Genomic DNA, 24,287 nt, shown 5'->3' on the forward strand with positions numbered 1-24,287 from the left:
ATTTGACTCACTTACTGGCATTGGTGAGCATATTTCTGGTCCAGGAAATCTTCCTTCTTTGTACTCCTGAGGGAATGAAAACTTAGTCGGGGCATGCCTGAATGACCTTCACACTGTACCTCCTCCAGAGGTAGAGAGGCGGTGAGGTAACCTCAGTCTCAGCTGACCGGCTATCACCTGCTTTATAAGATGCCAAGGGCTACCTATGTAGATTCCCAGGGTGGAACCGGAGGAACAAACCAGTGTCAATGGTTAACCCAGATTCTTGGTGTCTGGAGCTTTTCTTCCTTTTATTATTAACTACAGAACATTTTTACCATTGCCCAGCTGTGAGCACCTAGCTCATAGATCCTCTATGGGGACAGTGAATAAAGGTAAGCATTGCTCTATTTTTGTTACTATACAAAGTCATTCAGCCTATATTTTGCTCACGTTGGCCTCTTTGTTTAGGGAGCAGCAATGCTCTGTGTCTAGCAATGTAAATATCAATGTTGAATTAAATGCAATTAAGATAATTTAATTTCCTATCCAAGTGCATTAAGTAGGAGTCAGTGTGTTATATTCTTTGAGTTCTTTTGAAGCTTTGATCAAAAGTAGTTTCAAATCAGTTCTTACAGAGTTTATTAAACAGATATTACATGCCACTATATATGTAGATATCTAAAAGTGACTTCATCATACTCCATGTTCAATATCAGATGGAGTATTCCACGATTTCTTTCAAAAGCAAATTTTTACATCTTGTATGTGTGTATTCATTTATGAATATACAGCTTCAATCATTGAAATATGCATTTATATATCCCCTAAAAAAACTTCAAGAAAAATAGGTTAATTTTTTCTGAGAATTGTATATAATGATATGAGAGAAAATTTAAAAATCAATTTTTCTAGACTGATCTTAACATAAATTAGAAGTAGAGAATTTTCTCCTGTTGTGTTCACCTTAATCTCTCTGAAGCATTTTTTCCTGTCCGAAAAATGTTAGAACTTCTGTCCTTGAGTATTTATTCAGGAAAGTGTGGACTTGTTGATCCTTGCTCTCTGGATACCATGAATTCTCTAACATATATAGTTGAATTATTTCCTTCGTTGGTGGATGTAGGTGGTAAACCAGCACTTTTCTATAAACCAGATGGATTTTGATCACATGCATTATACTCTTATATAGTCATATGAAGTGAAAGGTCTTTAGGAAAATAGGACTGGAATATTTATGCTGAGTGTTACCTTTATAGCTACAAGAGTCAGATCCTTCAGGAAAAAAAAAAAATTAATGTATCTTTGCCACTTTACTTTGGAAAATGTAGGCAAACCACTCTCTATGCCAGGTTTTAACCAATAAAGTGACACGAAGTGCCTAAACCACAGCTGTTTTGTAGAATACCATTTAAGGAGTTCCTGAAGTTAAGCCAAAAAGAGGTTTAAAAGCCCAGAGTTCAATCAATTCAAATCAGCAGAGAGAGAAAAAGAGGGAGGGAGAGAGAGACAGAGAGATAGAGACAGAAGAAGAGAAAGAGACAGACAGGAGAGAACTAGAGTAACTGATAGATGTAATTCCTGCTTAAGTCTATTTCTAGAACACGAGAATTGTGGTAAATCCAAGACGTTAGTCTCATACAAAACAAGACCATGACAACATTTATAACTGGGAGAAAAGACTGGAGTGGGAGGAGCACTCAATATGCTATTTTGATGCATTTTCCTAAATGAGTGTATTTTGACTTTTAAGAGAACAAGAGTTTTCAAGGACATTAAAAAAATATATTTGTTCCATTATACATGTTAGTGGTGAGTCCAAGTTAAGACTTGGACATAAATTAGTTGAAAATTAGGAATTGGCTATTTGTGGAAAATGGTTGATGTATAGAGGATATTCGGAGTAAATGTTTGGTACCAAAACAACCATATTATTTAGTGGAACCTTTTATTTTTTGAATTTGTAAAATTCCTCATTTGAAGAAACTGTTCATCTTTTGTCCCCTATGAGTTCTCAAGTATTCTATGTTACTTTTCTTGTTCTAGGATACTTCCTTGTTCTAGGAAAAGTGGCCTCAAATCTAACTTTAGGAATAGCGGATGGAAAATTTCATTATTTCAGGCATCACATAGACTATAAATATTTTGTGATAGGGTGGAGAAAAAAGCATTTTAGTGCTTACTATGTTCTGGATGCTTAAATACTATATTCGTCAGATTTTCATCTCAACTTTGAAAGAAGCTATTATATTCATTTTATAGATAAAGCTTAGATTTTCCACTTTCTGGCTGGGTAAGTCTTGGGAAAGCCATGTAACTTCTTCGAGTTTAAGAATCAAACTCGGTCTTGTCTGAATTCCAAAATGCATGTGCTTCCCATACCTGCACAACACCCTATCTTTTATTTTTTTTATTTTTTTATTTTTTGTGAGGAAGATCCGCCCTGAGCTAACATCTGCCAATCCTCCTCTTTTTGCTGAGGAAGACCAGCCCTGGGCTAACATCCATGCCCATCTTCCTCCACTTTATATGGGACGCCACCTCAGCATGGCTTGCCAAGCGATGCGTCAGTGCGTGCCCAGGATCCGAACCGGCGAACCCCGGGCCGCCGCAGCAGAGCGCGCACACTTAACCGCTTGCGCCACCGGGCCAGCCCCAACACCATATCTTTTTAATACGATGATACTGAGAGTTATTAGACGTGACACAAAGGGCAAGGAGGAAATGCGCCCAAAAGATCTCTCACATGTGACCATTGTGTGTGGATGTGGCTGAGAATCCAGATGGGCCATCAATACCCTCTCCCTTGAACCTGTGATGCTTTCTCCAAGAATATTGGTTTCAACAAACCAATTGGGTGCCTATCATTGCTTGTAGCTCTATCACTCTACATGGCTGAAGTCTTAGCCCTCAAGAATGTACCCTGATTCTTTTTATAAATTGATGACTGACACTGTGCTTCTTTTCTAGGCATATACAATCATGTCACATTGATAAAAGCGGTTCTTTCACGGTGGAGGAAATTTTGTTATTTGTTTTTCCCACTAGTATCATTCTTTTTGAATAACGGGTAAGAAATAAGTTAATATTTTTAAGAGAGCAATGACTTACATTTTGTCTGCGAAAAAAGAAACTCGAGAATTCTGATTTTTTTTCCTTTTTTTGGCCACCATAGTCTCAAGTCTTTGACTGCTGTAAGACACTGACGTCAAGATAATGGGTCATCTGGTCATTTCCCTGATTTGATTTGGTACTATTCTTAGCAAGAAGATATTTTTCTTTAATTTATTCATTGATTGATCCTTTCAGCAAATATGTATTAAATGACAAAAAAGTCCTAAAGCCTGAGGATTGGGTGGGAGATTGTGTATTACAATGAAACCATTTTCTTTAGGAACTTAAGCCTGGAGGAGGAGGAAAAACAGATGATTTGTCATTGAGTACTATGATATTTCATGTATTCAACAAATATTTACTGATTGACTACTCTGTGCCAGGCATTGATTAGACATTAAGGATATACTGATGCAAAGAAAAAGACAAAATTCCTGCCTTCATGTATCTTACCTTTTAGTAGATGTTGGGGGAGACTATCAATAAGTAAAATAAATAGCATGTCAATGGTGATAAGTAGTATGGAGGAAAACAAAATGGGGAAGGAATTATGTGGGGGGTGGAGGAGGAGAGTATTGTGTTAGTTATCTATTGCCATGTAACAAGTTACCCCAAAACTGTGTCTTAGAACAACAAGCACTTGTTAGCTCACAGTTTTTGTGGGTCAGGAATCTAGGCTTATCTGGGTCCTCTGGATCAGGGTCTCTCATGTGCTGCACTCAGAGCATCCACGGGGCCTGCAGTCATCTCAAGCCTTGCCTAGGGGAGGATTCTCCTCCAAGCTCAATCACATGGTAGTTGGCAGGATTTGGTTCCTTTGGGGCAGTTGGATGGAGGGACGTCAGTTCTCCACTAGTTATTGGCTAGAGTCCTCCTTCAGTTCCTTGACACATGGGCCTCTCCATAAAATAGGTCACAGCGTGGCAGCTGGTTTCCATTAGAACAAGCAAGGAAGTAAGCAAGACAGAAGACAGAGTCTTTTTCTAACCCAATCTTGAACGAGACATTCCCCTCAGTACGGCCATGTTCTATTCGTTAGAAGTGAGTTATGTATTCCAGCCAACACACGGGGGAGGGGATTCCACAAGAGCATGAACATCAGGAGGCGGGATCATTGGGAGCCATCCTCAAAGCTGCCTACCACAGCCATAGAGGGCTTCACTGAGTAAGTGATATTGATCAAAGACCTGGAGGTGGTGAGGAAGTGAGCAATATGGATACCTGAGAGAAGAGCTGTTCAGGTAGATGGAACTCTGAGTGTACCTGGCATGTTCGAGAAACAGGAAGGAGACCAGTGTGGCTGAAGCAAAGTTGCGAGGGGAAGAATAGTAATAGATGAAGTCATGTAATGTGCCAGAATTTTTTCCAAGGTGGAGACGATTCTGCAAGCTAGACATGTCAGAGATGGTTTTTTGAGATGTTATAAAAGACCAGGGAAGGTGTAGATTTGAGCAGGCAGAGAGATAATGAGGAAGAGCATCATGGATGGCAGGTGGGTAATGTGGATGAACAAAATACAGAAGTGGGGATGAGGGCAAATGAAGACATGGCTTCTCTAGTTGACCAGTGGAATAATGAAAAGATATCTTAATATCAAGACCGTGCTAAGGCTAATGACCTACTCACCAAATGAGACTTCCTTGTAAGGAACACACAAATCTCATCAACACAGAAACCAGGCCCTATTTGGCTCATCCCAGATGTTGCCAGCAGACAGGCAACTACAAAACAAAAGTAGAATTCTCAGGCAGTAAACAGTATTAGAAGTCTTTCTCCAAATGCCTCTCTCCTGATTAGGATGTGCTCTTCTCTCTGATTTTAGCGATTAATGACCAGCAAGTCATCCATCAGTCTTAGCATCTTCAAATGGTCCCTTTGTTGGTAACCATGGAATAGGGCTGTAAAAAAACAGTCCTTCTGAGATACATATTGTCTTAGTCCATTCAGCCTGCTGTACCCAAAATACCGTAGACTGGGGGGCTTAAACAACAGACATTTATTTCTCATAGTTTTTGAAGCTGGACGTCCAAGATCAAGGTGTTAGTACATTTGGTGTCTGGTGAGACCCACTTCCTGGTTCACAGAGGCCTGTCTTCTCACTGTGTCCTCCCATGGCAGAAGCGGCAAGAGAGCTCCCTGGGGTCTCTTTTATAAGGGCCCTAATGCCATTCATGAGGGCTACAGTCTCATGACCTGATCACCTCCCAAAAGCCCCACCTCCTAATACCGTCACATTGGCGGTTAGGATTCTACATACGAGTTTGGGGAGGACACAAACATTCAGTCCATAGCATCTGTTGAAAATAAACACAGAAGGTTGAAATAAACTCAGATAGGTGTACGGTTAAAGTTTCTAGGCCTGAGAGTTCAGCTTCGGGATAAAAATGGCTTCTCTACACTCAGAAATGCATTGCATTGAAGAATTCCTATGCAGGGATTCCTAAGCAGTTGCATCCTGCTTTCTTCACGGGCCAGCCTCAGCAGACTTGGAGGAGAATTCTTTTCATCATCATTCTTTAGGCCGTATGTGCCCTAGCCTTGCAATTATCTAAACATAAGGGGTAGATGACTTTATTTTTCTGATAGTTGCTCTTAAGAGAAAAAAATGGGATCAATTTTTTTTCCTCTTGTCACTCCAGGGTTTGTTTTCTACTCTAAAATCAAGGATTCAGATGCAAAACATATATAGCATTTTAAAGAGGCTTTCCACTTTTAAATACAACTTATTCTAGTTACCTTGGCTCCACATTCACTCTCTCCCAAAAATAGACCTGAAACTGTCCAGAGATGCAAAGGAAAATTGAAAAAAGTCAATCTTCTGAGTAAGAAACAGCCCCAAATTAGATTTATCCAACAATTCTACATAAAGAAGGTGATTTTTACCTTAAGTTCCAGAAATATCACCTCAATTACTAATTTTATTTTACTTATATGAGTATAGTATTAAGAATTCAAATGGTTACGTGGCCTTAGATTATATTCCATAAGATTTGTTCTTTTAACTTAAAAACAAACATTCAGTTATTCCTTCTTTTTTTTAAAAAAATAAAAACGTATGTTCTAGCGAACCTGACCAAAAACATATTTCATTATGGTGAATTTTAATTTTTCATTATATTCCATTTTAAATGCGAACCATGTTCCCATGCAGTCAATAACCATTTCTTAAGTTTGGATACAGAGATGACAAAGACCTGGTCCCTGCCCTCAGTGTGGCAGAAAAAAGCAGATCTACAAATAATTAAGGGAAATTCAACGCATAGTACCATGATAGCATAAGATATGATTAGCACACCAACCAACTGAACTCTTTTTCAGGAAAGCACTAGGGCGATAGTCAAGTTTGAGGCATGTTGGTGTTGTCTTGGGTGTGCTTTTGGAATTCAGAACTTTTAGACACTGAAATATTGTTTTTACTATGAACTCTTTTACAAGATTTTCTGTTGCCAGAAGCTCACTCTGACAGTTCTCTTATGATTATTGTCTTCTTTCCTCTATAGTTTGGTAACTATTAGTCAGGGTTCTCCAGAGAAACAGAACCAATGAGGTATATATAAAGAGACAGAGATTTATTCTAAGGAATAGTTCACATGACTGTGGGGCTGGCAAGTCTGAAATCTGTAGGGTAGACCAGCAGGCCAGAAATTAAGGTAAGAGTTGATACTACATTCTTGAGTCCAAAATTTGTAGGATAGGCCAGCAGGTAGGAAACTCAGGCAGAGTTTCTATGTTGCAGTCTTGAGGCAGAATTGCTTCTCCTTTGGGAGATCTCAGTCTTTGCTCTTAATACCTTCAACTGATTGGATGAAGCCACGCCACATTAGGGAGTGTCATCTGCTTTACTCAAAGTCTACAAATTGTAAATGTTAATCACATCTAACAAATATCTTCACAACAACATCCAAAATGGTGTCTGACCAAACAACTAGGCACCATAGCTCGGCCAAGTTGATACATAACAATTAACCATCACAGTAACATAGGGCATTTTCACCCTGATTGTATTTTGCCATACAGTGATTAAACATTATAAGATTGAAGCTTCAGTTTCTGTAAAAGAAATTAAGAACTGTACTTTACTAGTTATATACATGTTAAATTCCATAAAATATAGCATTTTTAGTGCTACAGCTTTTTATTAATGCAATTTGGTCAAAGAGAAAATGATTTCTTTTACTTGAGACAAAGAACAAATTATTTTAAAAGACTCCCACAGTCCAGCCTTCTAATGGCATTGTCTCCTCTTCCATTAACTTCACTTTCTATGCCATATATTTCAGCTATTATATATTCTCTCCTATATTTTCGTGTAGTTTATTTTTCATGTGTATGAGTCCTGCCTCCAATAACTGTGTCCATAGTAGTAGCTTCATGCCAGGAGCTATGAGAAGCCATAAGATAAATGTGGTGTACCTTTTAGAAGCATTCATTTAACTCAACAATTTGGATGGAGCATAGGAGGAATTAAATAATTTAACTGATAAGCAGTTTAAATCATTATTTTTGTAACACAGGCATTCTGATATATGCATATATAAGTATATAAGAATTTAAAACTAGCATATACTATACGTGCTATATATTGTAGTAATATATACTGTATATTGCATATATTGTAAAGAAAAATCATAAGACTGAAATATTTCGAGCTTGGGCCCACTGCTTTGTGTTATTGTCTCACATTCCCCAGGATTTGGGGTGGGAGTAAGGGTAATGTGCTCATTTCTCTTCTGTTTTTTTAGGTTTTTTCTAGTGGAAAATTTTGAGAAGCACTATTAAAGGATGATTTTTGTGAGACTAAATTCTTGGGTTAGGTTACTACTTGATTAGTTAGTTGGCTCTGCCTCAGAAAAATATCTACTCACTCACAAACTTGGCCAATCTTTTCACAACTATGTACTCTTCTCATCTCATGTGAGACTGTTCCAAACAATGGGTAATTCAGGACATTCTGTCTCTACTTTGGGAAAATAATTCCAAGGTAACCTCACAAAACAAGGCACCTGGCGTAATGGCTGGACCACAAAAATTGTTCAATAGATCTCTGCTTCAAAGTTCTCCTATACAGAAGCCAGAACATTGAGTCTGCTGAACAAGAACTTAATAGCTCTCACCAACTAGCACTTACCTGAAAGACATACTCAGCCACCCCTGATGAGCTATGAGGTTAACTGACCTTTCAGTATTCTCGTAATGTACTATTGAGTTCTATTTATAGATGGTCCAGTACAATCCTTCCCTAGACTTGCAACTAAAATTTGAGAAGGTGCCAGAACATTAGAGACTATGAGGTGTATGCCAGGACTGTCACATCAAGAAGCCTGCTCCTTTTGTATGTTTAGCTTGCCTTTTGTTTGGGTCAGAATTGAGTCAACTTGTGGGTGGTTAGATAACACTCAAGGAGAAAACAGTATGGCTAATTTAAGCAAATTATCTAAGACTTATGAGTTACACATATTTAAATTTAGGCTTTGTGGGAATAGAAGGTGGTTTCATTTCCTTGTGACTAAAATTTTATTTAACTGTATCAGATAACAATATTGAGCTGAAGATAAGATTACACCATTTGCATTAGGAGTTTAAAAGCTAAAGAAATATTCAGAGAAATGAAGCTGAACAAAGCAAAATCACAAACAAGCAGACTCAAAAAAAATCAAACAGAAGCAAAATATGCTGTGCGTTACTCACGGGAATCAAGAGCAGTGGAAATCAAATCAGGACAATGCTTCAATGCATCATATTGCAATAGGCAGAATATTTTTTGCATGCTTCTCCTGCACAATTATATCAACTCATGCCTGTTCTTTGCTGGTGTAAAGAGTAGACACCATTTCTCCAGGTATGCGTGGAATTTGTGAACTGTTGGAGCAGCTTGTGCAACAGAAGCACAGGAGGTGAGATGGAGAAGTCCAAAATTGTGTCTTGTAAACGTTAGCTCTTCAGAGTCACCATGCTTCTTTTTGTGTGGCAAATACATGACTATTAATTATGCACAGAGTAATATCGTGATCATCACTATACCATTAGTACAGTTTTATGGACTTGGTTATTTTAGGCATCAAAATACTAGCATTCAGTAAACCCATTGCCAGTAAACAGAACGTTGTCATCTTTTACACTTTGGTTTCATGAATTGGACAATGGTACCTCCTTTCTTCTAAGTAGGTGTACAATACTCATTCCATTGGGCACCAGGTATATAAAGATAAATCCATCAGTTCCTCACTGTTGGAAAAGTCAAAACCTAGCAAAGGAGAACGTGGGCAGAAAAACCAACTGTGCCTGGGGAATTGAGGGAAGCTTTACAGTGGAAATAATACTTGTGTTTTAGCTTGAAGAAAGAGAGATGTCTGCCTAATTTATAAAGAATTTAACATGTTTGGGAAAATGTGAGAAGTTCCATGTGACCGGCATGCTGGGTTCTTGGTGTGAGGATGGAGACAGAGTGGTAATAAACGAGGTAAAGAAGTAGGTATGACCTAGGTAGTGTCTTACATGGAAGGACGCTCATAGTGTTCACCCTTCTCCCCAGAATCACTCGGGACTATAGTTCTAAAACTGAGCTAGTTTCCTGTTACCTGAGACTGATTCTGGAAAATGAGAAGGGTTTAATAGGAAATGTGGAGAGCAGAGAAGAGGTAAAAGAAGCAAATTGGTGATGTTTTCCTACTTTATAGAGGACTCTTTTGTTCTGATGCCAGGTAGGTTTTTCCAATAAATAAAACTATCTCTAACACAAAGAATCTGATAATTGCTTATCAGGGTTCTATTTTCCTCTGAAGTTGAGCTTTCCTTGTCTTTTATTGTCCTAAACTGCATTAGTGTTAACTTAATGCCACTTTGTGTGGAGTAGGTGGTCAGAATATCTTTTCACACCTGGATAGAGTGCTTAAGGTGGTTTTAAGAATGCACCTACAAAGGCTCAGTTCCTCTGTGAACCGAAGGATGAGTAGATAGACTAAAAGAGGCATCGTGGTGCAGTGCAAAGAACATTGGGCTCGAAGTCAGAAGTCTTCAGTCTTACTAGCGTTATACATTTATTATTATTTGACAGTAAGAAACTCTTTATCATCAGTTTCCTCGTCTATAAAATAAATATGAATTTTCCTAGTGGTTCCGCTTCTCTAATCAAGCCCTGATGATTGAGCCTCTTTTACAAGCATAAAGTGATATTAATGCACATGAATAAGCTTCGAAAGTGTTAAATTTTTTATGGATTTTCAGAATCTCATTTTGGCCATTTGACTTTAGATTACTTCTATTTTTAAAAGTAAACATTGAGAAATACATTTACTCTAGATATTTTAATAAGTTGGGATTCCCTGTGAGCCTCTGGTCTTTGTTTTTATTTCACTTTGTAGAGTGGTGGTGCTGAATGGATAGCAACCAAGTCTCTACGCTAACCCGGAGCCTTTCGTTCGTCATTACTTCTGCCTATTCAAATCACCAACCATTTATCCACAGAGATGATGTTTGTCCCACTTAAGTACAACTTACCCCAATTTTAAGCTGAGAAAAATAACAGAGATATGTTAACCTTGACCATTGATTCCTTGGCCATTGATTTTGAAAAAAGTATTGAAGATAGGAAATAGCCTCAAAATGTTATGCTAAAACTGTGTTATGAAAACTACTCCTTTATCAGCACCATCTTCTATAGCTTTTCCCTGCTATTTCTTTATTAGATTATGTTAGACTAACTCTTTCACCTTGATCTTCTGCCTCAGTCTCTCTTCCTTTGATGCTGAATAGTTGGGTAGATGTATATTTCAAAGACTTCATGTTTTCTTTGCATGTCACAGAGATAGTGTCACAATGATAGATGGCCTCATCATTTCTTTGAAGGATTTGGTTCTACATCCCAAACATTCTGTTACTAAAGTCATAAAAAGAAGATATGTCTGCTGAATCTTCTATGAATGATAGAAAACTACCATGGAGACACTTATGAAGCATTTCACCTACCAATAACAAAGAAACATATCTCATTTCACAGCAGAAATAATATATTCAATGATTTTTTTTTTTTTTTTTGGTGAGGAAAATTGGCCATGAGCTAACGTCTGTGCCCATCTTCCTCTATTTTGTATGTGGGACGCCGCCACAGCATGTCCTGGTGAACGGTGCATAGGTAGGCGCCCAGGATCCAAACCTGCGAATCCCGGGCAGCTGAAGTGGAGCATGTGCACTTAAGCACTACTCCACTGAGCCAGCTGCCCAACTGATTTTTATTTACAAACACAGGGTGCCAACTACATGCTGTGCATCATTCTAAGTGTTTTACAAATATTAGTCCTTCCATCCTCATAATGGAAACTCATTTTTACAGATAAGGAAACAGGGGCACAGAGAGGCCGTGTAATGTGCCCAAGGTCACACAGCTAGTAAATGGCTGATTTTGGATGGTCTTTCTCTATAGTATTTGTCTTTAACTATTAATCTAAAGAAACTCAATTCCCCATAAATTCATATCTGTGTGATTATTAGAGATGATAAATTATATTCACACATAATTTGGATTATATACCCAGCAGTCAAGAAACCTTTGTACACAACTCAAAGTGAAAGACTGAGAAATGCTCAGGCATTGAAATTATAAAATAGAATCAAATCCTACCACCTGAACCCTGCTCTCTGACTATTGATTTCTTTGAAGTATTCTATTTTGCATGCCAAGCATTAAATTGCATTTTCTCTATCAAGGCATTTAAAGAATAAAAACAAGCAAATCAGAAACAGAAAAGGAGATATCTGCACTCTATCTAATGGGCAGAACCCCAGCGGCAACAGCTTAGGGATTTGTCATTTTCATCAAGAGCTAATAAACACAAACAGAATTCTACCAACATAAATCAATAAGGATTTCACTTCAATGAGCAAGTATAATATTCAATCTAAGGAAAGCAATACTTCATTGATGGGAGAAAACGCCATTGTTCTTGATGGTCCTAATGATATACGGAAGTCTGTTGGCTTTAATACCAAATAAGCCATTTGTTTGAGGAAAAAAAATGTAGATAAAAGCAGAGCCCGATGGGCCTTGACAGATTTCTTAGTTTAGAGTAGAAAGTTTCTTCTTAATTAATCCAATATAGAATAGCCTCTTTTCTTTGTGCCAGTGAATATTAACTTCATTAGTTAGAAATTACTGCTCTTGATATGGAAATAGTTACAATGAGAATTTTAATGGAGAAAGTAGAAGCAATCTTCATTTTTATTCTTGTATTAAAATTACTTAATGAAGAGTAACAGTGATGTGAATCACTTGTGTTCACCATTCATTGCGTAGCAAATCCTGTATGTCATTGGTTCAGCCGTGTATTACAAATGAAGTCAAATTTATATTTTCAGAAAGAGCATCAGACAAAAGCCAATGATCAGCATAATAAAATTATCTTTTTGAAAGTAAAATATTTTCAGTATTTTATGAAATAAAACTACACTTTTGAGAAAGAAAGCTATTAATGTTAAATTTTTACTATTCAAAAAATAATTTATTAATCATTTTTCAACATTCTTCAAAAAAATGTCTCCTAAAGAAAGAAATAGGATGTTTATTTTTTAAGTTGACAAAAAAGCTATTGGAAAAAATTTGGCACTTGCCCTACCCTTACCACTGTTGGTGCATTCATGTTAAAGATCACTGAACTCCTGAAGGTTCTAATAAACTTCTGTGTTGTGTTTGGTATTTCCTTTTACGTAGTCTCAGCTTTTAAACTAAAGACCAGATCATCCACCGGCATATTTTTGTTTTTCTTGTTTTGTTCATCTTTACTCTTTTTTTGATTTGATTCCTAATGAAAATAACAAACAACATTTGTGGTAGCACTTCAAAGCTTAGAAAATTATTTTACATCAATTATGTCTTCAAAACAACTCTGAAAGAGTGGTGAGAGTAATACTAGTAGAATTCTTATCATAGCGATGGAAACACTAAGGACCAAGTAAATTAAGTGATTGCTGGTGCATGGCAGACAAGAGAACTCAAACTCCAGGGTTTTGACTCCAGACCCATTTCTCTTTCACACACCATCCAGCTACTGTAGTGCATTGTCTCCTCTTCCATCTCTGTAGTCAAGAAATCTTAAGAGGCTAACGGGTGCCTTCTAGCATGGCATAGGTTTGCATTTTAGAATCAGATAGACCTGGGTTTTAATCTAGGCTCTGCTACTTACGACTTACGTGATTCAGGCTAGTGGTTCTCAAAGTGTGATCCAGCACTAGCAGCATTAGAATCACCTGGGAAGGTCTAAAAAATGCAGATTCTTAGGCTCAACCTCAGCCCTACTGAATAAAAGCAACTCTGGGCCTGAAGTCTGGCATATCTGTTTCTTTAAACCCTCCCAGGTGATTCTGACAGACGTTAAGGTTTGAAAACCGGTGCTGTAGGCCAAGGCACTTCACCACTATAGAAGTTCTGTTTTCTCTTTCAATTGGGTCAATGATACCTATGCCATAGAGCTCTTATGAGGATCAGGGCAATGAATGTGAAACTAACACATAGTAGATAGGCATCTTAGAAATGTTGACATTCCCAAGGGATTGAATTTTATTGCAAGGGTTAATTCCAACTCATTCAATCAACTTGGTCCTCCAAGAGAACAGAAGTGAAGTGTTCTTTCTTGGGTGCAGTACTATTTCTAAACCCGGAAGAGATGATTATTTCTAACTTATGGGTAAACTGGATGGTACACATTGGCTATATTTGAAGTAGTTAGTGGCTGCCATTGAAAAGAAATAAAAAAGAAGCCCAGTGATTTTTTTCTAGTGAGAACTTTAATAAAAGATCAGGGACGGGACGGGACCTCTGTCCTTGTCACCGCCATTTTATTTGTTGTTTGTGTGATTCTGGCAATTGTGTCACAATAGCTTTCCTCAGTGGTCAATTTTAGTCCCATGGCTTGAATTACTTAAACCTTGTCTATCTAAATATGGCTCAGTAATTTAAAAGTCCTCAGTTTCAAAAATCTATAAATTCAATTTTTTTTTTCCCTTTTTCTCCCCAAGGTCCCAGTAGATAGTTGTATGTTATAGTTGCACATCCTTTCTAGTTGCTGTATGTGGGATGCCGCCTCAGCATGGCCGGACAAGCGGTGCGTTGGTGCGTGCCCTGGATCCGAACCCGGGCCTCTAGTAGCAGAGCGCGCGCACCTAACCACTAAGCCACGGGGCCGGCCCCTATAAATTTAATTTAAAAACTCAGTGAAAAAAGTTTTTCAGCCGGCGTCCACCAAAATATATGACAGTTGGTCTTAGGTAGCTATATGGAAGTATAACCAGGCACAGCAAGCCAATTTCTCCTTATGAATTCCCCTGTTTGCCCTCTTCCTGGACCTACAAAAGTGGAGAACACTTGATAAATACCCACCACGTGCCAGGCACTATGCTGTATGCTTGGGGTTGTCCTATCCTCACTTATTTGACTTTTTTTATTAGGGGGTGAGAGGTGTTCTGTAACAGGAATTGGGGAATTTAAGCCACATCAGTTGGCCACCTAAGTTTTTGACTTTAGATTGAATTAAGAGTCTTGCATAATCTCTACACAAGGGTTAACTACCAGGAAAGACAGCAGTGGGATGTCTGCTTTTATTTCAGTCTCCGCATGCCCAGATTCCTGAAGTTTGAAAAGAAACAACCACCCAAAGCCATGCTGTTTGTGGTTTATTTGTTTCAATAGTTCCCAAGGTGGGATTCCTGACTTGGGGAAGACAGTGAGAAAAAAAAAAACAAAAAACCTTATACTGTAAAGTATAAAACTTCAGGGTTTCCATAATTGTGGTTGTCTATAACCAGAGGGCACACGAAAAAATAAGCTTAACTCACTAGGAAGAAGGGAAAATATTTAGCTATAAACTAGACTTACAACTGCATGTAACATATTTTCAAAAGGTTATCATATCTCTGTTTATCAAATCGATATGTAGATAGAAAGATTAAAAGCTAGTTACTCCAGTGTTTACAGAGAACACATAGCTCTGACTAACTCTGTTCAGAATCTCTAGTTACATCACACTCAAGAAGAAGGCAGAATGTGATATGCTAACACTTCATAACTCCAGCAGAACTGCTTCCCTCACCCTGGGTCTCGCCCTGATGCACTGCTGCTTTAAGCCAGGAGATCTAGACAAGAGAACTGGTGGAGTCCACTTCTGTGCAGCCTCAGCTGTCCCATTGCACTGCAAGAAAGCTGTTCAATCATTTGCTCAAGCGTTTATTTTTTTAGGCTCCACCTTGGATTTAATCACTTATTTTCCTGCCAAAGTATGTGTGCTGGTAAAACAGGGCAACTCGATCTAGGCAGAACCTGCTGTTTCTGCTTCTGTCCAAAGGGTCAGTGGTAGAAAGGCTGATTGCAGAGATTTTATAATTGAATGGAGTAATTGTTCCAGGTTTTCTGTTTATCCCTTGAAAGAAAATTCTACAGGCTTGAAAGCTCTCTGATAAGGGGAAAGGTCTACCTAAAAACACTCTGTGCCTTCCCTCAAACCTTTAGCTAGGAGAAACCAGATCATCTTTGTTACACTTTGGCTGGATAAAATTGCACACATTATTTGGGTAATTGAGGTCAATGAAAACACTTGGACTTTATTTTCCCAAGCACTTTTTTCTGGGCTGAATTATGGACCTAATTTAGGCACATAGCCCTACTTACAGATTGAGTTGCCAATTCATTGGGTGCATTTCGCATGTTCATATGCTCCTTCTGATGCTTTTGTTTCATCTAGTCTATTGGTTGCAGGCTGAGTTCTTTGCTATTGTCTCAGGCAGGGATTCAGTTTCCTGCTATTACCCGGGTGGGGCTTTATGAGACACTTAGAGGATGCTTCGCTTGATTTTAGCCTGTACTCTCGAATCATCCTCGTCTCCTACTCCACGAAGTGTCACTGCTTCCTTATTTTACCCTCTCATGTAATATTTACATTTAATTTGAGACTCTTGGATTCATGAACTTATATGGTGAATAATGTCAATAAGTCAAGTACTATGAGGCTCTGGGGAGGAGGGGAGTTTTAATTTAGGGCAGGTGGCAGGGGTGGTAACTTGCTTTGTTTAAGCAGAGCCTCATTCATAGGCCAGGAAAACACGTGTTTACAATACCAAAAAGTCTAAAATTTTGTCTGCACCATAAATAACAGAAGCCTAATATATCTATTTAAAAGCAGGTTTGAATGAACCAAAGCAGACTCTTAATTTTTTAAATTTAGTTTTTATTGTTTTGTGAGTCTCAGTTTCCATATAGGATCACGATAACTCAAGCAACATGTTCTAAATATATGCTTGCTCCCATTAGCCTATAGATTCAGAATTATGGAATAAACTATATAAGCAGATTTACCCCCCAGGAAATATATATCTAGTGGTGTGTTGATACCATGTAAAGTTGAAGAGCAAACATTTTAATGTTTCCATCACCTCTTGATTATGTTAAATGTTACAACCTAAGAGTAAGCTTAACGTCTAGAAAGGCATTTCAGAAAAACAAACTCAGAACCTGACTTATGCCAGGTAGGTAGGTTTATAGTTGGAAATAATTGAATTACTTACTAGTCCATAAATTTGCAAAGGTTGAAAGATAGTAGAAGATAACTCAGAGAGGAAGAAAGTTCTAAAAAATGTACAATAAGCTTTCAAATGCAAGTATGGATGCTGTATTAGCTTCCTGAGGCTGCTGTAACTGAGTGGCTTAAAACAGAAAGTTATTCTCACAGTCCAGAGGCTGGAAGTCTGAAATCAAGGCTACCTTCCCTCCAAAATCTCCAGGGGAGGCTCCTCCCTTGCCTCTTCCAGCTTCTGGTGGCCCCACGCCGTTCCTTGGCTTGTGGCTGCATCGCTCCCATCTCTGCCTCCCCCCTCACACGGCCTTCTCTCTGTGTTCATGTTCCTTCTTCTTATAAGGACACCAGTCAAATTGGATTAGGGCCTCCCCTAGTGACCTCATTTTAACTTGATTACATCTGCCAAGACCCTAATTCCAAGTAAGGTCACATTCACGGGTACCGGAGGTTAGGACTTGAAACAATCTTTTTGGGAGAACACGATTCAATCCATAACAGATGATGATGACAAACGAGTCTCCACTTTCCTCAGAAAAGAGTGGAGAAACACAACGAAATGAAGAATGACTTCACTTTCCTTTTCTTAATAATTCTTTCTATCATAGTGTTTTTAGTTTATGTTGGCCATCATGGAATGGTAAGATAATACTAGATGGAAGCATTTATTTTTCTACTTATTGTTTTGAATCTTTCGTCCCTTTGAAGAGTCATGGCTTGACTGTTCTTTTGTAAATTTGCTGTAACTGTTGGAATTTGATTAGCTGTCAGCAAGCAGGCCATTTTAATGCTGATAATAAACGAGATGGAGGAACATGTTTCACAAAGAGGAAGGGAAAAGCCAAATAAAAAGGGAAAATAAAAAGAAAAATTAACTGTGGATTGAGGAAAGGTGAAAGACATGAAGTATTCTCAGAAATAGTTATCCTATAAACATGGAGAAAATAGGGATTCGGATATTGACGCAACAGCTCATGACTCAGATTTTCTTCCATAACTTTTTTGCACCCCAGACAGCCGTGTGTTCTGAAGCTTCCTCTATATTTTTCAGACTTCCTAGCCTAAAGAGAAATAACAATAGTAACATTTGCATTTACTTAAGGCTTTGGAAAAAGTCAAAGTGAAAATAAAAGTAAACTTCAAGGAGCGTCTGCATGGAATAAGTGACTCAAGTCTTTTGGGCAAGGCTGTTTTTTTGGTCCTTACTTTCATGGCAGCAATAGCAACATTTTCAAGCAGTTGGGGGTGGAGGAGGGTGGAAAGGTGAGAATATCAAATGAATCTTTCTATGAAAGAAAATATTGACATGCTGAAACGTGTACATACTATTGATTAATCAGTGTTGCGTTTTTGAATTTGAGACAGTTGCAGAAGTTGAAAGAACTTGCTGCTAACAATTAGTGAAAGTATGTATTGTATACACAGACACCATCCAGACTGAAAGAACGGGCTGGCAAAATATTTAAAGGACCACACCCATTTACTGTGCGTTATTAGCCAATGAGGTAATAAGGCAGAGAAATATAGCCCGCAGAAACGGTGGGGAAAATGGCAAAATATATTTGCCTTACATTTTGTGACTAAAACAAATTTGAATTGGTAGATTTGACAAGGCTGAAATTTCTCATACACCATCCCCCCTAGGTTTAAAATAGTTTTGGACTGTTAAAATAGAGTTGTGCTTGAAAGTGAAGGCAAAGTGGGCAAAATTCCATGTTTCCAAGAACAGGATGCATCCAACTTACTAGAGTTTACCAGTCCTGAGAGATGGCAGGAGCTGTTCTCAAGATGTTATGCTGCAAGGCCGTGCAATTTCCCCACAGAAAAACCGTTATCATTGAGTATTTGTTACAATAGTTTTCATCGACATCAGAAAGATTCAATTATAATTAAATCAATGCAGCGTTAATATATTAGCTAACAGATAATTAGATTTCTAAGAAAGCCAAGTTGCCCTGAAGAAAAAACGAGTGATTAAATGCCTATTTTGACTCATGTAATAGGAGAGTCTGAATAATTTATTTGGATGGTTTTATTCACGAATGATTCAATTTAGAAGTATTGGTACAGAGACCATAGGTTCAAGAAGCATATTTGTGTAAGGTTGCTGTCCGACATTCATTTACCACCATATCGTGTAGCTTATTTTGGGAGGCTGAATACACAAAGGAACCATGGCCAAGACCCTATAAGACAGTACAACTCTGACCCACAACCTCTATAGAAAGTAGCCTGGGCAGACAAACCATAATTTTTGTGGTAATGGGCCCCAAACGATCAAGACTTGGACACTGACTTCCAATTTCCCTAATTTTTTCCCCTGCTTCTCGCTTAGAACCAACTGGAGAGAGCAAAATATGTTTCCCAAACCAATCACATAGGATGCCTCGCTTTGGGTCAGTCCGTCTCCAGATTCCCCATGCCAACAGCCTCTGATCAGACCATACCTGAAGCCTTCCCTTTTTTCACTATAACATTTTCTCACTCCTCTGCCTCCCTTTGAGTCTCTGCCAAACGCAAATGATGGTGGCTGACTCCCGTGCTATAGCAAACTCTGAATGGTAGCCCCTGCTTGTTCTCATTTGGGTGGTCTTTGTTTATTTCTATGCTGTTTATTATTATTTCTATATAGAAATCTTTAAATGGCAAGATGAGCCCTGCCTGAGTTAGGAAAATCATTTAGGGTCGCTAGATATTAAACGTAGAGCCAATATTTTTGAAAGCCAGAAAAATTGTTCAAACTGGTTCAAATTTGGGTTTGACCTAGCCCAGATCTGTGATAATTTGGCATTTGTGTTATTCAGTCCTCTTTCTAAGCCATCACAACAAAGTTCTCACTGCTTGACACTGCTCCTGCATACTATCTAGTTTTGGTCGTCGTTTTCTTTGTGGAACTACTCAGGGGAAACAGGACATTCACCTGTGGTTAGTCCAAATTGACTCTATTTCTTTGAGAAGGTCTATTTTGCCTTTATTAACTGAGAAGTGTGTGGTCTTTGATGTTAGAAAGTTTCAATTCTAATCGTGCCAATAACTTTTATTTATAATGAGACTTTTGGAGAATCTATCAACATATTTAAGTCTTATTGAAAAGTCACTAGTGGCATTAGTACCTATTTTACAGGTTGCTTGAAAATTAAAACAGATAATTTCTGGGGCCGGCCCAGTGGCGTAGTGGTTAAGTTCATGAGCTCTACTTGGCAGCCCGGCGTTCGCAGGTTTGGATCCCAGGTGTGGACCTATGCACCACTTATCGAGCCATGCTGTGGCAGGCATCCCACATATTAAGTAGAGGAAGATGGGCACAGATGCTGGCCCAGGGCCAATCTTCCTCAGCAAAAAGAGGAGGCTTGGCAACAGATGTTAGCTCAGGGCTAATCTTCCTCACCAAAAAAACAAAATCAAAAACAGAAAAAGCAGATAATTTCTGTAAAACAGTTACCAAAGTCCTTGTACATAATACGTTTGTATTCAATAAATGGTAGCTATGATTATTACATCAAAATAGGTGCTCATATTTCTTTTTTTTTAATTTTTTTTATTTGTTTATTTATTTTTCCCCCAAAGCCCCAGTAGATAGTTGTAGGTCATAGCTGCACATCCTTCTAGTTGCTGTATGTGGGACGCGGCCTCAGCATGGCCGGAACAGTGCATCGGTGTGTGCCCAGGATCCGAACCCGGGCCGCTAGTAGCGGAGGGCGAGCACTTAACCGCTAAGCCACGGGGCCGGCCCTAGGTGCTCATATTTCTAAATGAACAATCTTTTTTATATCTGATGTGACAACACAGAACATTTGGAGCAAAGATTTGGAAATTGCTGGTAACTTGATAGTTTTTCAGATTAGATATTAGGTACCAAGTAAGCACTATTATCAGAAAATATACATATTATGTCATATGGAGAATGAAGGCAATTGTCTTCATAATATGAGTGATGTACACTTTCTGCTATACTGAAAACCAGGTCTCTCAGAACCGGGATGACTTGGTATTAGGCAATCAAGAATATGTTTTGACCTCAGTACTCTCAGTAGGCTCTACTGGTTGAGCAGGTTATAGCTAGTGACTTGGTTAAGGTTTTTGGATATAAACTTTACCTTTTAGAGTGTAGACAAATCCACATTTAAAATACGTAACTCCAGAGATGCAGTAGGGAACACGACACGGCCAGCTGAAGAAGGTAGCATGTTCTCTCTTCTTTTTTACATCCTGTTACCATCAAAGAAAGCATCTGACACGGTGAAATGCTCGTTTTGCAGACATGACGTGTGCAAGTTTAATTTCTGAATCAAACAAAGGAAAAAGTCCTGGGCATTTTATGTGCATTTTTCTTAATATGATCACAGAATCGGAGTTAGCCATTTAATCCCCAACGAGACATGACCTCACTGGGGTTTATTCCTTCACTAAATTTCGGAGTTCCACACAAGGACAGCCTCGACTGCACTGCATGTGCGCTCCTGTCTCCTCGCTGATGTCAGGGACTTGTAGCGGGGGGCAGATGGGGGGTCTCCAGAAAATGTTTTCGGAACAAGCATTTGTGGGAATTTCACTATTTGTGTCATAAAGGCCATTTAGTGGTCAATCTGGAAACCAAGAATGGAATGAGTTACCTCGTTAAAATTCTTAAATCAAAAAGTGTTTGTTTTATTTGGTGGGTTTCATTAGAAATTAGAGGAACAGGTCATTACAGGGAAGTGGAAAGACCCATTGAGGGCATCTGGAACACTTTTCAAAATGTACATGTTCAATGAGATTCTTGGGAGATTTTACTAAGAACGGGCCCTCAATGCAGCCCCACATAACATATTTTTCAACTTCCCTACAGTGACTATTTCAAATGTTTTCCATTCTCTTTAAATCTCTAAAACTGTCTCCTCTACCATCAGGAAATAAAATCACAAACTTCTTGCCACCCAACCTATAGACTTGATTGCAGCTGTACAGCTGTATCCTTTCCATGGAATCATCCTTGACTCTTCAACTCCTCTTTTCCCTTCCCCCCTTCTTCCCTCCCTGATGGATTTCTGGTTATTGTGGATTCAGACTCCCAAGTATCTCTTTAAACTGTTCCCTTTGCTTTATTCCCCTAGGTTATGCAATATCTCCCTTATTGCCCTCCTTATCTGTTGTCGGGTCAATCCATTCTCACCACTGCTGCCAGAATACATTCTCTTAAATGTTAATCAGATTGTCTTACTCCCTTGATCAAAGCCCTTTAATTTGCTTTAGAATAATCGAAATTCTTTAATCTGACTTACCACATACTGCTCGCCACTCCCGCTCTATCTCGTACTTCTCCCCATCGCAGATCCCATGGTCAAGCCAAATCAACATTTTTGTTTCTCCTGCTAACTCCTATTCAATGCTAACACAGTTTGTCACCACCAGTTGCATTCAGTATGAATAGAGTAAGGGTGTAAATTACACCCTTGGGGAAATGTGACTCACAAGTAACTACTGCAGAATGGATTCACGGGAGAACAAAAACAAACATATCCATGGCTTTTAAGAAAGTAAGGAGCCTATCCAAGAGTGAAAAAGACTAATCATAAAAACAAGTTTTTCATTAGCAGAGTTTTAAGTTGAATGTTTATAGTTTCCTTAATGCATGATAAGGACTTAATAAATGCTTACTGGATTATATGGAAACATTTAAAACTTTAAATCATTTTTTGCAGTATCTCTCTCAACAAGCCAGCAGTTTTAAACCCGGTTTCTTTTCTGTTCCATTAAAAAAAAAATGACGACTTTAATTAAGGCTTAGTGGTATATAATAATTGCTTAGTGGTATATATAATTTAATGAGAATGTACCCTAATGTATCAACTTTGCCCAATTTTATTTCCAGTACAGACACTAAAGATCAATTTTCTTTTTCTGACCCGAAAATTAGAAGGTGGAGTCTTCCTCTGTGACTTTGTGTACCCCTCCCCCCATTCATAGACGCTTTGAAGTTGAATTTTGGTGGAATTGTATCCTTGAAGTGAAATTTCGAGTGGAATCTGAACTGATTCTGGGCTAGTCAAACAACACCTCGGCAATTATCAATTAAAATATATCGCATGTTAAAAGAGACGTTCAGAGGACAGCCAGGACATTGAGCAAATTCTAAAAGAGGGCTTGTCATACAGAGCTGCACTGGAGCAGGCTCATACCAGCCCACAAGAGCCAACTGTGCACACCTCTTACCAACTCCACACTCTGAGCCATCACGTCAGTAACCTGAAATTGGCCATGATGGAGTATTTACACCACAGAAATTGGCAAACTCTACCATTGAGTCCCTTTTTTCCTCAGAGAGCCTATTATTAAAATTTGCCAGCACATCACCGCTGATAAATTAGTTGACTAAATGTCCTAGTGGTCCTGGTTGACACCTGTTGTCTGAGTGACTCATCGTTTTAGTATTTGTCCCTACTCTTTTCATTCTCAAAAGTGACCAAATAATCACTATGCATATCGGGAATAATAGGAGGCTTTGGAGGTTTTTCACTGGAAGAAGTGAAGACTGAGTTAGAAGGTAAGAAGCAACTATAAGATTCTTATCTTTTTTTATCTGAAAAACTGGCTGTTGAACGCAGTACAGGACTTGTTTTGCAGAGGGACAGCAGGAGGACAGGAAAGTCTTGTGAAAGCCACCAGGAGACAAATTTTTTTCTGAGTTTAAGGCAAGACTTCCTCATTGGTAGAGTTGAGTCATCATAAAATAGGAACAGAGCACGTGAGGGGTCAATGAAGTCCTTGTCAATGAAAATGCTCAAGCAGAAACTGAGGGCCAACTTGAGGGGGTATTGTAGAAGTTCTAAGGCAATGATTTCTTGCTGTGTTAATGCCTTTCTGAGGATTTCTATTTTGAGTTGAATCCTTCCCTGACAGTACCTGACTCAGACATTTTAGCAATTCTCAGAGGGATTTTTTTTGGTAACTTATGTATTGGGGAGTTGGTACAACAACCAGCCGGAAAAATAATTCATTCAAATTCAGAAAAAAATGACCCAAACAGAAACTCTTATTGTCTCATTTTTTAATTTTAAAATTAAAAAATTATCATTAATTTGAGAGGAAGTACATGCTAATCAACTTCACTGATTTATTTCTGATTCCAGATTTTGAAATCTTTTAGGCTAATCTATTCTACTTTAGTACAGTTTGGCTAAAGAGAGGAAAATATGTTAGTGAGTTTCAAATAACTTTCAGATCATAAGTAGTGGGAGAGACTTTCATAAGTAGTGGGAGAGGAGCACACTGTTTGTAGGAGGGCTTTAGATATTTCCTCTGTATTCTACGGTAGCCAGGCAGTTAGAATAACAGGAAGCCCTCGAGCCAGCAAAAATGGCACCTGTGAAGTTTGTTTGGGTCTATCTGAAGGCATGGTTTCAGCAGGGGCTGAGGTGGTAGGAGACAATTGAAAAGTTTTCATTGTGTAGGGAAAATTGGATTAAAATAAATAATTCTGTCCATTATCTACTGTCTACATTGTACCACATAAAAGTCAGACTGTTTTCTCCCTATTTCAAAGTACTTTACTGAATTAGTCACTTTGATTATCATGTGGATTACCCTAAGAATAGTTTGTACAGTTTCTCTCCAAGACCGGTACCTTTCATTTGCACACCTTGAATCTTACTGAACACTCCC

At 38.5% G+C, this 24,287-nt stretch overlaps 1 protein-coding gene across 1 annotated transcript in view; it reads left to right on the plus strand.

Moving 5' to 3' along the window:
- The first annotated feature begins 280 nt into the window (after positions 1-280).
- The window catches only part of KCNJ16 (potassium inwardly rectifying channel subfamily J member 16), a 52,069-nt gene continuing 28,062 nt past the window's right edge, over positions 281-24,287 (plus strand). The window contains exon 1 of the mRNA XM_058561451.1: positions 281-374. The gene's annotated coding sequence lies outside the window, so the exon portion shown is untranslated. The remainder of the gene's footprint in view (positions 375-24,287) is intronic.

The sequence above is a fragment of the Diceros bicornis genome, chromosome 18 (assembly GCF_020826845.1).
Source record: "Diceros bicornis minor isolate mBicDic1 chromosome 18, mDicBic1.mat.cur, whole genome shotgun sequence".
In the NCBI taxonomy this organism is placed as follows: Eukaryota; Metazoa; Chordata; class Mammalia; order Perissodactyla; family Rhinocerotidae; genus Diceros; species Diceros bicornis.